Raw genomic sequence first — 15,509 nt, 5'->3', positions numbered from 1 at the left:
TGCTGCGCCGGATCGAACTCCCACATGTTGAAACCCCGCCGTTGGCACGGGAGAATCCGGCGGATGAGCATGACCTGGACTACGTTGACAAGCTCGAGCTTCTTGTCCACCAGCTTTTGGATGCAGGCTTGGAGTCCGGTCAGCTCCTCTGAATCACCCTAGATCCGGCCGCTTTCTTTCCAGGAGGTGAGCCATGTGGGGATGCCAGATCTGAATTCGGGTGCCGCTGCCCATTCAGGGTCCCGCGGCTCGGTGATGTAGAACCACCCCGATTGCCACCCCTTAATGGTTTCCACGAAAGTGCCCTCAAGCCAAGTAACGTGGGACATCCTGCCCACCATGGCGCCTCCGCACTCCGCTTGGCTGCCCTTCACAACCTTCAGCTTGACACTGGAGGTCTTGAGCCACAAGCCGAAGTGGGGCTGGATGCAGAGGAAGGCCTCACACACGACGATAAACCCGAGATGTTGAGGATGAAATTCGGGGCCAGATCATGTAAATCCAGGCCGTAGTAGAACATGTGTCCCCGGACAAAGGGATGGAGTGGGAAGCCTAGTCCGCGGAGGAAATGGGGAAGAAATACAACCCTCTCATGGGGCCTGGGGGTGGGGATGAGCTCTCCCTCGTCGGGGAGCCGATGCGCGACATTGCTGGATAAATATCCGGCGCTGCGCAGCTTCTGGATGTGCTCCTCCATAACGGAGGAGGCCATCCACTTGCCTCCCGCTCCGGACATAGTTGGAGAAGGTCGAGGTGAGATGTGCGGACTTGGGCGCTGGAGCTCGAGTTCGCGGGGATGGATAAGCCAAGGAGGAAGAAGGCGCAGGTAAATGGGTTGGACCTTTATCCCCTTATATGGGCGGACAAAAATATGTGTCCCCACCGGCCTGGTAAAACTCTCTTATCTCCCAAGCGCCGCAATCAATGGCGCAGTTGGGTTACCCACGTCCGTATTGATGGGAATCCCGGAATAAGGGGAACACGATCTCTGCTTCGACAAGACGTGCCAAGGAAACTGCTTCGCTAAACGCGCTGAGGTGGTACAATAAAAACGATTCAAGTAAAGGCTTGGTTGTGGTGTGACGTCACGCCACAAAATACGTCAGTAGATTGAACTTGTTTAAATATTATTCTCTCTACGGTGGTATGTGGAATTTATTTTGCAGAGCCGGACACTATCCTGGTGTTCACAATCTTCTATAAATTATTCGGAGGAAGAACCCGCCTTGCAATGCCGAAGACAATATGCGCGCCGGACTCGTCGTCGTTGAAGCCAGGTTCAGGGGCTACTGAGGGAGTCCTGGATTAGGGGGTGTCCGGATAGCCGAACTATCATCATCGGCCGGACTCCAAGACTATGAAGATACAAGATTGAAGACTTCGTCCCGTGTCCGGATGGGACTTTCCTTGACGTGGAAGGCAAGCTTGGCGATATGGATATGTAGATCTCCTACCATTGTAACCGACTCTGTGTAACCCTAGCCCTCTCCGGTGTCTATATAAACCAGATGGCCTTTGTCCGTAGGACGAACAACAATCATACCATAGGCTAGCTTCTAGGGTTTAGCCTCCTTGATCTCGTGGTAGATCTACTCTTGTAACACACATCATCAATATTAATCAAGCAGGACGTAGGGTTTTACCTCCATCAAGAGGGCCCGAACCTGGGTAAAACATCGTGTCTCTCGTCTCCTGTTACCATCCGCCTAGACGCACAGTTCAGGACCCCCTACCCGAGATCCGCCGGTTTTGACACCGACACCTAGCGTCACCGAACCTTAAGTGTGTAGACCCTACGGGTTCGGGAGACACGTAGACATGACCGAGACGGCTCTCCGGTCAATAACCAACAGCGGGATCTGGATACCCATGTTGGCTCCCACATGCTCCTCTATGATCTCATCGGATGAACCACGATGTCAAGGATTCAAGCAACCCCGTGTATAATTCCCTTTGTCAATCGGTATGTTACTTGCCCGAGATTCGATCGTCGGTATCCCAATACCTCGTTCAATCTCGTTACCGGCAAGTCACTTTACTCGTCCAATAATGCATGATCCTGTGACAAGACACTTGGTCACTTTGAGCTCATTATGGTGATGCACTACCAAGTGGGCCCAGTGATACCTATCCGTAATACGGAGTGACAAATCCCAGTCTCGATCCGTGTCAACCCAACAGACACTTTCGGAGATACCCGTAGCATACCTTTATAATCACCCAGTTACGTTGTGACGTTTGGTACACCCAAAGCACTCCTACGGTATCCGGGAGTTACACGATCTCATGGTCTAAGGAAGATATACTTGACATTGGAAAAGCTCTAGCAAAACGAACTACACGATCTTGTGCTATGCTTAGGATTGGGTCTTGTCCATCACATCATTCTCCTAATGATGTGATCCCGTTATCAATGACATCCAATGTCCATAGTCAGGAAACCATGACTATCTGTTGATCAACGAGCTAGTCAACTAGAGGCTCACTAGGGACATGTTGTGGTCTAAGTATTCACACGTGTATTACGATTTCCGGATAATACAATTATAGCATGAATAATAGACAACAAAGAAATATAATAATAATCCTTTTATTATTGCCTCTAGGGCATATTTCCAACAGTCTCCCACTTGCACTAGAGTCAATAATCTAGTTACATTGTGATGTATCGAACACCCATAGAGTTCTGGTGTTGATCATGTTTTGCTCGTGGAAGAGGTTTAGTCAACGGATCTGCGACATTCAAATCCGTATGTACTTTGCAAATATCTATGTCTCCATCTTGAACATTTTCACGGATGGAGTTGAAACGACGCTTGATGTGCCTGGTCTTCTTGTGAAACCTGGGCTCCTTGGCAAGGGCAATAGCTCCAGTGTTGTCACAGAAGAGAGTGATCGGCCCCGACGCATTGGGTATGACTCCTCGGTCGGTGATGAACTCCTTCATCCATATTGCTTCATGCGCTGCCTCCGAGGCTGTCATGTACTCCGCTTCACATGTAGATCCCGCCACGACGCTCTGCTTGCAACTGCACCAGCTTACTGCTCCATGATTCAACATATACACGTATCCGGTTTGTGACTTAGAGTCATCCAGATCTGTGTCGAAGCTAGCGTCGACGTAACCCTTTACGAAGAGCACTTCGTCACCTCCATAAACGAGAAACATGTCCTTTGTCCTTTTCAGGTACTTAAGGATATTCTTGACCGCTGTCCAGTGTTCCTTGCCGGGATTACTTTGGTACCTTCCTACCAAACTTACGGCAAGGTTTACATCAGGTCTGGTACACAACATGGCATACATAATAGATCCTATGGCTGAGGCATAGGGGATGACACTCATCTCTTCTTTATCTTTTGCCGTGGTCGGGCATTGAGCTGAGCTCAATCTCACACCTTGCAATACAGGCAAGAACCCTTTCTTGGACTGATCCATATTGAACTTCTTCAATATCTTATCAAGGTATGTGCTTTGTGAAAGACCTATGAGGCATCTCGATCTATCCCTATAGATCTTGATGCCTAATATATAAGCAGCTTCTCCAATGTCCTTCATTGAAAAACACTTATTCAAGTAGGCCTTAATGCTGTCCAAAAGTTCTATATCATTTCCCATCAAAAGTATGTCATCTACATATAATATGAGAAATGCTACAGAGCTCCCACTCACTTTCTTGTAAATGCAGGCTTCTCCATAAGTCTGCATAAACCCAAACGCTTTGATCATCTCATCAAAGCGAATGTTCCAACTTCGAGATGCTTGCACCAGCCCATAAATGGATCGCTGGAGCTTGCATACCTTGTTAGCATTCTTAGGATCGACAAAACCTTCCGGCTGCATCATATACAGTTCTTCCTTAAGATAGCCGTTAAGGAATGCCATTTTGACGTCCATCTGCCATATCTCATAATCATAGTATGTTGCAATTGCTAACATGATTTGGACGGACTTCAGCTTCGCTACAGGAGAGAAAGTCTCATCGTAGTCAACCCCTTGAACTTGCCGATAACCCTTAGCGACAAGTCGAGCTTTATGGATGGTGACATTACCATCCGCGTCCGTCTTCCTCTTAAAGATCCATTTGTTTTTTATCGCTCCCCAATCATCGGGCAAGTCAGTCAAAGTCCATACTTTGTTTTCATACATGGATTCTATCTCGGATTGCATGGCTTCTAGCCATTTGTTGGAATCTGGGCCCGCCATCGCTTCTTCATAGTTCGAAGGTTCACCGTTGTCTAACAACATGATTTCCAGGATAGGGTTTCCATACCACTCTAGTGTGGAACGTGTCCTTGTGGACCTACGAAGTTCAGTAGCAACTTGATCCGAAGTACCTTGATCATCATCATTAATTTCCTCTCCAGTCGGTGTAGGCACCACATGAACATTTTCCTGAGCTGCACTACTTTCCGGTTCAAGAGGTAGTACTTCATCGAGTTCTACTTTCCTCCCACTTACTCCTTTCGAGAGAAACTCTTTTTCCAGAAAGGATCCGTTCTTGGAAACAAAGATCTTGCCTCCGGATCTAAGGTAGAAGGTATACCCAATGGTTTCCTTAGGGTATCCTATGAAGACGCATTTTTCCGACTTGGGTTCGAGCTTTTCAGGTTGAAGTTTCTTAAGCATCGCATCCCCAAACTTTTAGAAACGACAGCTTAGGTTTCTTCCCAAACCATAATTCATACGGTGTCGTCTCAACGGATTTAGACGGTGCCCTATTTAAAGTGAATGTAGCTGTCTCTAGAGCGTATCCCCAAAATGATAGCGGTAAATCGGTAAGAGACATCATAGATCGCACCATATCCAATAGAGTGCGATTACGACGTTCGGACACACCGTTACGCTGAGGTGTTCCAGGTGGCGTGAGTTGTGAAACGATTCCACATTTCCTTAAGTGCGTACCAAATTCATGACTTAAATATTCTCCTCCATGATCTGATTGTAAGAATTTTATCTTTCGGTCACGTTGATTCTCTACTTCATTCTGAAATTCCTTGAACTTTTCAAAGGTCTCGGACTTGTGTTTCATCAAGTAGACATACCCATATCTACTTAAGTCATCAGTGAGAGTGAGAACATAACGATATCCTCCGCGAGCCTCAACGCTCATTGGACCGCACACATCGGTATGTATGATTTCCAATAAGTTGGTTGCTCGCTCCATTGTTCCGGAGAACGGAGTCTTGGTCATTTTGCCCAGGAGACATGGTTCGCATGTGTCAAATGATTCATAATCGAGAGACTCTAAAAGTCCATCATCATGGAGCTTCTTCATGCGCTTGACACCAATGTGACCAAGGCGGCAGTGCCACAAGTATGTGGGACTATCGTTATCAACTTTACATCTTTTGGTATTCACATTATGAATATGTGTAACATTACGTTCGAGATTCATTGACCATCGGGGCATGACCATAAAACATATCTCTCATATAAATAGAACAACCATTATTCTCAGATTTAAATGAGTAGCCATCTCGTATTAAACGAGATCCAGATACAATGTTCATGCTCAAACTTGGCACTAAATAACAATTATTGAGGTTTAAAACTAATCCCGTAGGTAAATGTAGAGGTAGCATGCCGACGGCGATCACATCAACCTTGGAACCATTCCCGACGCACATCGTCACCTCGTCCTTCGCCAGTCTCCGCTTATTCCGCAGCTCCTGCTGTGAGTTACAAATATGAGCAACGACATCGGTATCAAATACCCAGGAGTTACTACGAGTACTGGTAAGGTACACATCAATTACATGTATATCACATATACCTTTAGTGTTTCCGGCCTTCTTGTCCGCTAAGTATTTGGGGCAGTTCCGCTTCCAGTGACCCTTCCCTTTGCAATAAAAGCACCCAGTCTCAGGCTTGGGTCCATTCTTTAATTTCTTCCCGGCAACTGGCTTACCGGGCGCCACAACATCTCTGCCGTCCTTCTTGAAGTTCTTCTTACCCTTGCCCTTCTTGAACTTAGTGGTTTTATTGACCATCAACACTTGATGTTCTTTCTTGATTTCAACCTTTGCTGACTTCAGCATTGAAAATACTTCAGGAATAGTCTTTACCATCCCCTGCATATCGTAGTTCATCACAAAGCTCTTGTAGCTCGGTGGGAGCGACTGAAGGATTCTGTCAATGACTGCCTCATCTGGGAGGTTAATGTCCAGCTGCGACAGGCGGTTGTGCAACCCAGACATTTTGAGTATGTGCTCACTGACAGAACTATTTTCCTCCATCTTACAACTATAGAACTTGTTGGAGACTTCATATATCTCGACCCGGGCATGAGCTTGAAAAACCATTTTCAGCTCCTCGAACATCTCATATGCTCCGTGTTGCTCAAAACGCTTTTGGAGCCCCGGTTCTAAGCTGTAAAGCATGCCGCACTGAATGAGGGAGTAATCATCAGCACGTGACTGCCAAGCGTTCATAACGTCTTGGTTCTCTGGGATGGGTGCTTCACCTAGCGGTCCTTCTAGGACATATTCTTTCTTGGCAGCTATGAGGATGATCCTCAGGTTCCGGACCCAGTCCGTATAGTTGCTGCCATCATCTTTCAGCTTGGTTTTCTCTAGGAACGCGTTGAAGTTCATGTTGACATGAGCGTTGGCCATTTGATCTACAAGACATATTTTGCAAAGATTTTAGACTAAGTTCATGATAATTAAGTTCATCTAATCAAATTATTTAATGAACCGAGTCGACTAGGCCGTGTCCGATCATCACGTGAGACGGACTAGTCATCATCGGTGAACATCTCCATGTTGATCGTATCTTCCATACGACTCATGTTCGACCTTTCGGTCTCTGTGTTCCGAGGCCCGTCTGTACATGCTAGGCTTGTCAAGTTAACCTAAGTGTTTTGCATGTGTAAAACTGTCTTACACCCATTGTATGTGAACGTAGGAATCTATCACACCCGATCATCACGTGGTGCTTCGAAACGACGAACTTTAGCAACGGCGCACAGTTAGGGGGAACACCTTCTTGAAATTATTATGAGGGATCATCTTATTTACTACCGCCGTTCTAAGTAAACAAGATGCATAAACATAATAAACATCACATGCAATTATATATGGTAGTGATATGATATGGCCAATATCATATAGCTCCTTTGATCTCCATCTTCGGGGCTCCATGATCATCTTCGTCACCGGCATGACACCATGATCTCCATCATCATGATCTCCATCATCGTGTCTCCATGAAGTTGCTCACCAACTATTACTTCTACTACTATGGCTAACGGTTTAGCAATAAAGTAAAGTAATTACATGGCGTTAAATCATTGACACGCAGGTCATACAATAATTAAGACAACTCCTATGGCTCCTGCCGGTTGTCATACTTATCGAGATGCAAGTCGTGATTCCTATTACAAGAACATGATCTCATACATCACAATATATCATTCATCATTCATCACAACTTTTGGCCATATCACATCACATAGCAATTGCTGCAAAAACAAGTTAGACGTCCTCTAATTGTTGTTGCATCTTTTACGTGGCTGCAATTGGGTTCTAGCGAGAACGTTTTCTTACCTACGAATAACCACAATGTGATTTTGTCAACTTCTATTTACCCTTCATAAGGACCCTTTTCATCGAATCCGCTCCAACTAAAGTGGGAGAGACAGACACCCGCTGGCCACCTTATGCAACTAGTGCATGTCAGTCGGTGGAACCTGTCTCACATAAGCGTACGTGTAAGGTCGGTCCGGGCCGCTTCATCCCAGAATACCGCTGAAGCAAAATAAGACTAGTAGTGGCAAGCAAGTTGACAAGATCTACGCCCACAACAGATTTGTGTTCTACTCGTGCAATAGAGAACTACGCATAGACCTAGCTCATGATGCCACTATTGGGGAATGTTGCATAAAATAAATTTTTTCCTACATTCACCAAGATCAATCTATGAGTTCATCTAGCAACGAGAGAGAGGAGTGCATCTACATACCCTTGTAGATCGCGTGCGGAAGCGTTCAAGAGAACAGGGTTGAGGGAGTCGTTCTCGTCGTGATCCAAATCACTAGAGATCCTAGCGCCGAACGGACGACACCTCCACGTTCAACACACGTACGGTCAGCGTGACGTCTCCTCCTTCTTGATCCAGCAAGGGGGAAGGAGAGGTTGATGAAGATCCAGCAGCACGACGGTGTGGTGGTGGATGCAGCAGGGTTCCGGCAGGGCTTCGCCAAGCGACTACGGGAGGAGGAGGTGTAGCAGGGGAGAGGGAGGCGCCAAGACTTCAGGGTGCGGCTGCCCTCCCTCCCCCCCTTTATATAGGCCCCCTGGGGGGGGGGGGGGCGCCGGCCCTGGAGATTGGATCTCCCAAGGGGGGCGGCGGCCAGGGGGGTTGAGTGCCCCCCAAGGCAAGTGGATGCGCCCCCACCCTAGGGTTTCCAACCCTAGGCACAGGGGGGCCCAAGGGGGTCGCACCAGCCCACTAGGGGCTGGTTCCCCTCCCACTTCAGACCACGGGGCCCTCCGGGATAGGTGGCCCCACCCGGTGGACCCCCGGGACCCTTCCGGTGGTCCCGGTACAATACCGGTGACCCCCGAAACTCTCCCGATGGCCGAAACTGCACTTCCTATATATAATTCTTTACCTCCTGACCATTCCGGAACTCCTCGTGACGTCCGGGATCTCATCCGGGACTCCGAAAAACTTCCGATGTGCTGCATACTCATATTCATACAACCCTAGCATTAGCGAACCTTAAGTGTGTAGACCCTACGGGTTTGGGAGACATGTAGACATGACCGAGACGGCTCTCCGGTCAATAACCAACAGCGGGATCAGGATACCCATGTTGGCTCCCACATGCTCCTCGATGATCTCATCGTATGAACCACGATGTCGAGGATTCAAGCAACCCCGTGTACAATTCCCTTTGTCAATCGGTATGTTAGTTGCCCGAGATTTGATCGTTGGTATCCCAATACCTCGTTCAATCTCGTTACCGGCAAGTCACTTTACTCGTACCATAATGCATGATCCCGTAACCAGACACTTGGTCGCTTTGAGCTCATTATGATGATGCACTACCGAGTGGGCCCAGTGATACCTCTCCGTAATACGGAGTGACAAATCCCAGTCTCGATCCGTGTCAACCCAACAGACACTTTCGGAGATACCCGTAGCATACCTTTATAATCACCCAGTTACGTTGTGACGTTTGGTACACCCAAAGCACTCCTACGGTATCCGGGAGTTACACGATCTCATGGTCTAAGGAAGAGATACTTGACATTGGAATAGCTCTAGCAAAACAAACTACACGATCTTGTGCTATGCTTAGGATTGGGTCTTGTCCATCACATCATTCTCCTAATGATGTGATCCCGTTATCAATGACATCCAATGTCCATAGTCAGGAAACCATGACTATCTGTTGATCAATGAGCTACTCAACTAGAGGCTCACTAGGGACATGTTGTGGTCTAAGTATTCACACGTGTATTACGATTTCCGGATAATACAATTATAACATGAATAAAAGACAACTATCATGAACAAAGAAATATAATAATAATCCTTTTATTATTGCCTCTAGGGCATATTTCCAACACTGCGGACCACGCCGAATCGCACCATCAGATACACACCATTTTTTATGGTGTACGGTGCAGAAGCAGTACTGCCCTGCGACATAATCCATGACTCACCTGGCATGCGCATGTATGAAGAGAAGGAAGCCGAGCTAGATCGGCAGGACAACTTGGATGCTTTGGAAGAGGAGTGTGATGTCGCTAAAGCCCGTTCCGCATTCTATCAGCAACATGCTCGAAGGTATCAAAGCAAAGAAGTACGGGCCAAAACTTATAACATTGGCGAACTCGTTCTACGCCTCCCTGAGAAGAAGAAGGACAAGCTCAAACCCAAGTGGTAGGGTCCCTTCATCATTGATAAAGTTCTCACCGGAGGAGCGTACCGTCTGCGTAGTGCATCTGATAACAGACTCGAGCCGAACCCATGGAACGCGACCAGACTCCGGAGATTCTACGCCTAGTGCCGAACTCAGTGTTTGTCTCCTTAACTTCGCCTCGTCAATTATGTCCTCTTTCTTCCTTTCTCGCCCTCCTTTTCCTTTTTAACGTAGAGCCTTAAAACTTTACGGATGCCCTGATCACTCCGGCCGCACTATGCGTGCACACTACCTGGGGGCTTCCTATTCGGAAGCTAAACATAACTACTTTAATGGCTCCTTTCCACCCACATATGCATTTTTCTTTCCATATGTGCCTTTTCTTCACCATTATATGCATCGATATTACTTAAGTTTTGGCCATGCTGGGTTGCCTGGCTCTTGTATTTATGCCCTACGTTCCCGTTAATTTGGCTAGGGAATAAGGGGAGCACCTCTGCGATTGTTACTGCCGGTCGAGCCGGATGTGTACCTCAGACTGGGTGAAGCCGAAAGCTAGCGTTCTTAAGGGAATATTTGGTCGGTGAACAAAAGATGTTCTCGTTCATTACAACGTAAATACCCAGATGTCTTGTTTCCTACGCTTCTGTTCACAGTTCAGACATGCACATCGATGCATGCGCACCCAGAGAAAGGAACCCCTAACAGAACTATTCTCTCTGGAAGATGTTTCTTACTATCAATGTAATATAACATAACTAGTTGGGTACTTGTATGTTCAAGAACTTATGACCCCTACGGCTGGTTTCCACGCATACCCCGATTTTTCATAACTGTGCGGGTATTCAGATACACCCCGGACTGTCGGGTCCGGGCGCTGAAGCGAAAAGGTCCGCCATGACAAATGATTTTCTATCCGGCTAGGGAGTACATAAGCCCATTCAAATTACATAGTCATTTAGATTGGTTGTACTCTTCCTCTATACCATCCAACAGGCTGTCTAGCTTACAATCCTGTTGGGAATACCTTGCAGCTAACGCTACTTGGTCATATACCAGACTAACGAGTATCTCTTGTCCATCTGACCCCACCGGTCCGAGTTCGGCCATATGGTTCAGGTCAGCCTTGGCGTATCGCATCTTCACCATGGCCCAAGCTTCTCTTGCACCTTGCCGGCAGGCTAATATCTTCCATAACCGGAAGCGCCGCCGTGCTCCTTTGAGCATCTCCACAAGTTCGCTCATGCCTCCTAGCAGGGAAGCGGATGGCCACAAGGCCTGGGCAATACCCTGCATCACCTACCGCACTCGTTCGTGCAGCTATGAAAGATCTTGCAGCATATCGCCTGCGGATCCGGGCATCTCCTCTCTAGGACGGCCCGTCAACATACCTGCAGACACAACTCTGTTAGTTCGCTTCCTTGCCGAACTGTTCTGCAGCTCGTTTGAAGCACTTACTATAAATGCCGCGTCGAAGCCTCCCGTTCTCGTTCACGGAGTCCGTGAGCTGAGCTCGAACATCTTTCAACTCGACACTCAGTCGGATATTAGCATCTTGGAGCTTATTTCTCTCCTGGATAGACCGCGTCAGCACGCGTTTGCCCGCCTTTAGCTGGCTTCACAGGTGCGGCTCATTATCTCCCACAGTCTTCGGATTTCCTTTGGGAGCGTCTGCCGAATCTTTCGTCAAATTTGTCAAACATGCCAAACAAACAAACTGGTAGAAGAAATTATTACCAGAAGAGGCCTTTTTAGATTCCTCTTGTTCGGCAAGATTGGCCTTCATTTGGGCCTTACATTCCTCCAGCTCTTGAGACATCTGGGCATTCTTCTCTACAAGCACCTACGCATTTAATGATCCTTAAATCAGCTGTGCCGGCTGTTTCAAGTCTCAGGGGCTACTACTACACATACTTATTAAATTTTCTTACCCGTATATCCTTCACATACCGGTCCGTTGCTCTGGCAAGTCCATCTTGAGCAGCGCAGATATATGCGTGTCCGGAATTGAAGGTATTAAACGCCTCTTCGGAAAAAATACCACCGCGAAGTACGGCCCGTCGGCGCTGGTGATTCATGGCACTCTTCACTTCAGAATTTGTGGCGGAAAGCCTATCCGTATCCTCCGCAGGAGGATAGTTCGGCGTTGTCCCCACATCAACCTCCGCCCGTGAATCCGGTTCAGGAATCCGGCTACTGGAGGCGTGGCCGGTAGGATCCCTGGATATAGTCCGGCGTTTCCTGCCAGGACATAATTAAAGTCGTCACGTCTCACCAAAAGACCAAATAACTACAGGGCAAGTTTAATGAATACCTCTGCGCCTGCGTCTCGCTCCTAACCGCCTTCCTTTTAAGCCTACCATGTCTAGGCGCCTCCTGTTGAGAGGCCCCCGCGGGTTCCACGCGGTGTCCCGACTATCGTTTCTATAAACATACGACATGTAAGCATAAGGTACGGCAAAACGAAGGAATCCTTTTGGAAGGTTGGGACCCCGACATTACTTACATGCGACACGGGAAGTAGTCCGGGATAATCCGTGATGGTGGCCACTAAAGAGTCGCCACTGCTTGCCTGGTAGAAAGTCCCGTTGTGAAATTCCATGGATATGTCCAGATCTTCTTCAAGTCCGGGGTTGAGAGCCCGGCTGGGATCCTCTGGCTGCGAAGAGGGGCTGTTGAACTCTTTCACGGCCTTTCTTAGTTCCTGTTTTGAAATGACAAGGTAAATAATTGTGACAAGGAAGGTAAGAATGGACAGAGTCGAGTAAAGGATGACATCTTACCCAGCTTCGGGGGTTATACATGGAAAATCCATCCCGCGGTTTAATGCGGAGGAACTCCTCTTCTTCTCCTTTGTACAAATCGGACAATATCCTCGCCAAAGATGTGGTGGAGTCCGGACCTTTGCGACCGCAGCGGGAGGCATCATCTTCTCCATTGAAGTGCCACATGGGTTTTCCCCTGTATTGAAGTGGCTGCACTCCTCTTATTACGCATATTGACATAACTTCGATTATTGTCAATCCTGATTTGGCCAGGGTTTTTATCCGGCTCATCAAATAGAGGACTTCTCTGTTATCTTCCTCCTGGGGGCTCCGAGGGCGCCAGCTTTGGCGTTTCTTCAGCGGAGTATTGGAAAACTCAGGAAGGCCCATCCGGACTGGGTCCAGAAGGGGAACGTCATCGACATAAAACCACTCCAAGGGCCAGTCTTTGGACGCCTTCTTTGGAGTACCGGGCAGGTATCCGGTCTGGGTGATGCGCCATATTTCGGCTCCGCCCACTTGATATATAGATCCCTCCTGGTTGTGGGGGACGAGGCAGAATAACCTCTTCCATAACCCGAAATGAGCTTCATAGCCCAGGAACAGCTCACAGAGGGCAACATAACCCACGATGTGCAGTATGGAGGCGGGGGTAAGATTATGCAACTGGAGACCGTAGAACTCCAGGAGCCCGCGGAGGAATGGGTGGATTGGAAATCCGACACCTCTTAGCAGATATGGGACAAGGCATACCCGCTCCCCCCGAGATGGGTTAGGGAATCTCTCCGCTTCCTCCCCGCCATTATAGGTGGCTAGTCCGGATCGGACGGGGACCATGTATGCGGGTGGAAGGAACCCTTTGGTCTGCAGCTCTATTAGGCGGCTGTGAGGGATGGAACACTTTTCCCAATCCCCTGGTTTCGAGCTAGGGGAGCGACGGGCAGGGCTGCGGCGACCGGTCATGATGGGATGGCCTCTTTTGGACGCGCTCTATGGAATGCTTGCTCGGGAGAAGGTGGTGTGATTTGGATCTGAGGATCCCCGTCTGTTCAAATAGACGGCTTGCCTACGGGGTTCGGGTGGCAAATGTAAAAATGCCCCGGCCCCTCGTCTTCGCTCGACACGTGGAGATGGCCATTATTGAAGCACAGAAGCCGAGAAGTACAACCTTACTGGGAGGCCGGACACTATTCGCTGTGACGGGTGTGCCGAATTTGGAGAAGAACCCGCCTTGCAATGCCGAAGACAATCTACGCGCCGGACTCATCGTCGTTGAAGCCTGGTTCGGGGGCTACTGAGGGAGTCCTGGATAAGGGGGTATCCGGACAGTCGGACTATATACTTTGGCCGGACTGTTGGACTATGAAGATACAAGATTGAAGACTTCGTCCCGTGTCCGGATGGGACTCTCCTTGGTGTGGAAGGCAAGCTTGGCGATTCGGATGTAGATCTCCTTCTCTGTAAACCGACTCTGTGTAACCCTAGCCCCCTCCGGTGTCTATATAAACCGGAGGGTTTAGTCCATAGGACATAACAACAATCATACCATAGGCTAGCTTCTAGGGTTTAGCCTCTCTGATCTCGTGGTAGATCAACTCTTGTAATACTCATATCATCAAGATCAATCAAGCAGGAAGTAGGGTATTACCTCCATCGAGAGGGCCCGAACCTGGGTCAACATCGTGTCCCCAGCCTCATGTTACCATTAGCCTTAGACGCACAGTTCGGGACCCCCCTACCCGAGATCCGCCGGTTTTGACACCGACAACAGGAGCATCATGAAGCATATGACTAGCACATTTAAGTCTAACCCACTTCCTATGCATAGGGATATTGTGAGCAAACAACTTATGGGAACAAGAATCAACTAGTATAGGAAGACAAAACAAGCATAACTTCAAGATTTTAAGCACATAGAGAGGAAACTTGACATTATTGCAATTCCTACAAGCATATGTTCCTCCCTCATAATAATTTTCAGTAGCATCATGAATGAATTCAACAATATAACCAACACCTAAAGCATTCTTTTCATTATCTACAAGCATAGAAAATTTACTACTCTCCACATAAGCAAAATTCTTCTCATTCAGAATAGTGGGAGTATCATAAAAGACTTGAATACTATAAATTGTTTCCATATTAAAAGAGTAATGTTCAAAAAAAGGGCAATCATAATCATGACAAGTTTTATAAATATAACCATCACTACTTTTTATAGCATAAGTTTCATCACAATAATCATCATAAGTAGCAACTTTGTTCTCATCATAATCGATTGAAACCTCTTCCAAGATAGTGGAATCATCACTAAATAAAGTTGACACTCTTCCAAATCCACTTTCATATTCATCACAATAAGGTTCAACATCCTCCAAAATAGTTGGATCACTACTTCCTAAAGTTGACACTCTTCCAAACCCACTTACATCAATATAATCATCATAGGTAAGAGGCATGCTATCATCATAACAACTTTGCATATCAAAACTTGGGATGCTAAAAATATCATCTTCATTAAACGTAGCATCCCCAAGCTTGGGACAAACATTAATTTCAGCAAATATATTCATATTTCATCCTCATCAAACATAGCTTCCGCAAGCTTGGGCCTTTTCATATCATAAGCATAATCACTCTCATCATTAATAGTATGGATAGCACCAATAGTATAGCAATTATCATCATCACAATGAGTAGTAGTAGCAACATCATTTGGGAGGGATACCTTTTTACCTTTGTTGCTCCTTCTTTTCTTTTTCTTCTTCACATTATTTGTGGGTTCAACCTTCTTCTTTGAGCTCCTTATTGATGAGATTGGTTGAATGGAAAGCTCCTCCTCGTTACCTGATTCATCATAAGAAATAAT

This window comes from Triticum dicoccoides, chromosome 4B, assembly GCF_002162155.2.
Source record: "Triticum dicoccoides isolate Atlit2015 ecotype Zavitan chromosome 4B, WEW_v2.0, whole genome shotgun sequence".
In the NCBI taxonomy this organism is placed as follows: Eukaryota; Viridiplantae; Streptophyta; class Magnoliopsida; order Poales; family Poaceae; genus Triticum; species Triticum dicoccoides.
Note: the sequence above shows the minus strand (reverse complement) of the source record.